The sequence below is a fragment of the Poecilia reticulata genome, chromosome 5, assembly GCF_904066995.2.
Source record: "Poecilia reticulata chromosome 5, P_reticulata-male-v2, whole genome shotgun sequence".
Taxonomy (NCBI): Eukaryota; Metazoa; Chordata; class Actinopteri; order Cyprinodontiformes; family Poeciliidae; genus Poecilia; species Poecilia reticulata.
Genome location: NC_088834.1, coordinates 18,036,587 through 18,040,588, shown reverse-complemented (window position 1 = coordinate 18,040,588; position 4,002 = coordinate 18,036,587). Strand labels below are relative to the sequence as shown.

General features: G+C 36.2%; 1 non-coding gene across 1 annotated transcript; it reads right to left on the bottom strand.

Annotated features, from left to right (window-relative positions):
- Positions 1 to 3,555: 3,555 nt before the first annotated feature.
- trnaf-gaa (transfer RNA phenylalanine (anticodon GAA)) lies at positions 3,556 to 3,628 on the bottom strand. Its single transcript has one exon. It is a non-coding gene; the product is annotated as a tRNA-Phe (tRNA).
- Between the last annotated feature and the right edge of the window lie 374 nt (positions 3,629 to 4,002).

The window sequence follows — 4,002 nt, the reverse complement described above, 5'->3', positions numbered from 1 at the left end:
GATGATGACACCTGACCTTCCAATGCAGATAGTGAAAACAACAGTAAAAGTTTAATCAAATGCAAGGACAAACATTAAGCTATTGGTATTTGTGTGCAGGCATGTTTGAAATCTTTGAACAGTCTGTGCTCTACATCATGTCATGGGGTTCAGATATAGTCTGATTGGAACCAAAGGACTCTTACATAACAGCTATGAGCACACAGAACCCGTATTCAGCCCTTCTTCTATCTCAAACACACACACACACGCACGCACGCACGCACACACACCCACACACACACACACACACGCACGCACGCACGCACGCACGCACGCACACACACACACACACACACACACACACACACACACACACACACACACACTCACAAAGTAAACCTATCATGTGTCTTGATAAGAAGACACTGGGTTCAGTCCTCCAAGGAAAAGGTGTGTAGAAATAAACTGGAGAGTCGAGTCATCAAAAAACAACTATGACAGGTACAGAACCTGTCTGGAAAACATGCAGACAATAAAAGCAAAGTGAATCATTAAACTGCACAAAGGTCAAAATATGTGTATTAACAGAAGGAAAATGGAGACGTGTGCAAATCATGCAAACCCAACACACTCTGAGGGATGCATAGTCAGGTTGCCTCTGATAGTAAATAATACTGATGGCATGTTATGTAACGCAGCGTGACTTTGTTGATTAAATTAGAATCATTTCGTTTTAAGAAAAATCATGTTTCAGACGCTTTTACACAAAATTGAATTAGTTCTTAAAACAACTCTGAATCAGATATCAGAAATGCAATCAAAGATTTACTGAACATTGAAATAGTGACATGCTATTTATTACTTTTAAAAGACTTCAAATAAAAGTCACTGCGGCCACAGGATGACCTATTAGTTTTGCACACAAGGGAAGGCAAATTTATACTATCAACAAAAGAGTGAAAGAACGACTCAGGATGAGGAGTTGTTATTGTCGTTCAAGCTGAAAAACACATACAGCCGCTAAGAGTTTACAGAGGCTGAGCTGAAGATTTCAGGAACAAAAAACTAAGAGCAGGAGGAATAACAGATAAAAATCCATAAAATTGAATAAAGCAGCTTGGATAGGTGTGCAGGTGCTTTACAGTGACTGGGGTAAACAGTTGCTGTAGTTAAACTGCCTGCTTTTTCCACAATATACTAACAACAAATGTACAGCTGTTAAGCTACACAGCTTCGCTGCTAAAAGCCGTGTAACTAAAATAAATCGTGGGTTGTTGCAGTTTCCTTCATTTATTTCTCAAAGTTTTCTGATGACAATCATTTAACAATGCATGCAGAATGAAGAGGAAGTTTGGAACTTCTCACTTAAATTACTCTACTTTTAGCTTTTCGAAACTAAAATTTTGGTGACATTCAGATTAGAGGTTCTTTGTTCTTCTCATGTTCTGAGGAAGTTCTTTCGAACATGGCCGACTTTAGAGGAGATAGAAACACAGAGGTTGTGCAGTTCAGATTTTTCTCTACATAATCAGTTTTTTTTAACACCTTAATGGCTAAACTCAACTGCAGCAAAAGTTTTCAAAACGCTGCTCTCAGTAGACAGTCTTTCGTGTCATTCAAACTTTTTAACTAACTGTTGGTTTTTAGCACATGCAGACGAGGAAAGGGAAGATAATATTATTTAATTTAGTTAGACAGTATCAGCAAACACTTTTTCATTTGGTTTAGACACAGGGAAAACATTGGTTACAGCTAAGCCTTTCATGATAAAATTTTTTGCTGAACATTAAATCATCTCAGACGTTATTGTGATAAATGATAATATTGTTGTTTCGAGACTATTTTCAAGTAATTTAAGGGTGATGGCGTAATAATGCAAAAACACATTCTCAGACATCAATGAACTTTAAATTCTAATGAACATTTAACACTGGAACTGGAAGAAACTTTAAATATCCAAAAGAAAACAAGTACATTAGCAAAACCACAGAAACAATAAATAAAATGAATTATCATGTCTGTGTAGACAAAATTGTCCTCTAAAAAAAGCGCTAGTTGAGAATTTTATCATCCAGTTTTTGGTAAACAGAAACAGAAAAGAGAAAAACAATAAATCATGCAAATGAAAACAATTGAGCTTGTTTTAATTTATCATGTGATTAATTGATTTGTTGTTTATTGTGAAAGGTCTAGTTGCAGCTAACGCTAATTATCATGACTAAACCTGTAGCAGTAATAGTTAAGACAGCCGTTGCTGACTTTGAACAATAAACATTTAAGCAGATGGTTTGTACTGATAAAGGCCACATAAAATGCACAACCCACAGCAAAGGAAAGCATTTCCGTACCTGATGAACTTTATGCTCACAAACAGCCCTCAAGTATAGTGTGTCATGTTTATTTAAGTTTGGCTTGTTCCTTTCCCTAGATTCCAACTCTGTCTTTATCCTGGGGCAAAATGTGTTTTTCACAAGTAAATGTTGTTTCCATAGAGCTCTGAAATATTATCTTTCCTTTTTCTGAGTTTCCATCACGCTGCCACACATCCATTCTTATTATTTCCAATGAAAAAGTAATTTTTAAAATTCCAGGACACTGTCTGGTTGAGACTCTGCTCAAGATTACCCACACAGTACCCATATTCTGCTTTTAAGAGGCGAATGTCTACAAATAATATTTTGTGAAAAGAGGAAAAACAACATTCAGACTGATTATGATTAATTTAGTTTTTATATTTAGAAGGGTTATGGTTCTAAAATTTTAATGTATTCCATTTACTCAAGTTACCTGAAACAGTTTGTTTTGTCTTGTTGCTTAAAACCACAACAACAGCAAAATGTGTTTTATGTAAAAATAAAATAGAGTTTCTTTTGCGTATTTTAGAAGTAGCATTATTTAATAACTCCTGACTGTTTGCTTGGTGTTATCACAGTCGTTTCTTCAGTACATGTGCAAAAAGCTGAAAACGTTCTCTCTTATCCGTACAAGAATAAGATAATGTCATCACTAAATTTTGGAATAATGTTTGAAACTTTTTCATTATTACCCACATTCTTTAAGTTAAACAGATAAACTTGTATACAGCAAGCACCGTGCACTCTGCCTTGAATTTTCGGTTTTGTTTATTGTTGTTCTAACTATAGCTTTTACTATGCCAAGTTCCTCCACATTAAAAGGGGAAATGTCTCCCCAAATATTTCATAGGAGCTCCACGAATTTCTTGTTCCTTTTAACGAAAACGCTGTTGTTGACTGATTTATTGAACTACACTGCCCCCTGGTGGAAGTTCTGCAAATTAGTTTCATTTTATTGTAAAAGAGCCAACATTTCCCCACAGGTATTACTTACAAACCGGTGGTACAGAAACAAATTATAAAGCGAAAGAAAAAAAGAGAGAAGCTGGACACTATTCTTTGTTTAGTTATTTTCAAAAACGTTTTGTTTATTTTGTTTTATTTGTTTCTGCCAGATATTCACCAGGAAAATTATAATAACATCTAAGATAATCATGGCGTAAAGCATATTAAGCATTTGGGAATCAGTAACTCACAAAATGTGTTGTCCCCGTCGTACTGCCGAAACCCGGGATCGAACCAGGGACCTTTAGATCTTCAGTCTAACGCTCTCCCAACTGAGCTATTTCGGCCGCACGTTCTGCAAAGGGCAGTGCTGGTGTGATTATTCTATAAGCCCAATAAGTGTTGCGTCTTGAATTTCGGTTGTTGATAGACAGTTGCCATAGGCGAGGCCCAGAGAATATAACATTAAAGTTATCTGCTACGCAATAATAGATGTTGTGATAAATAAGGCAAAAGTAGATACGATTGAGTTTTAATTCTGCTTGAAGGGCTTTGGGACACAAGATGGCGCCACACCGCTATCGAGAAAAACATAAAGTAAAAGTCAGTTGTTTCAAAGTACTTTGTGGGAATAATAGTCATACTTTTTCACTAGCAAACCCTGTCAGTAGATTACAAGTCATGGTCCCAGATACCATTGGGTCTGGTAGAGTCCAGCCAT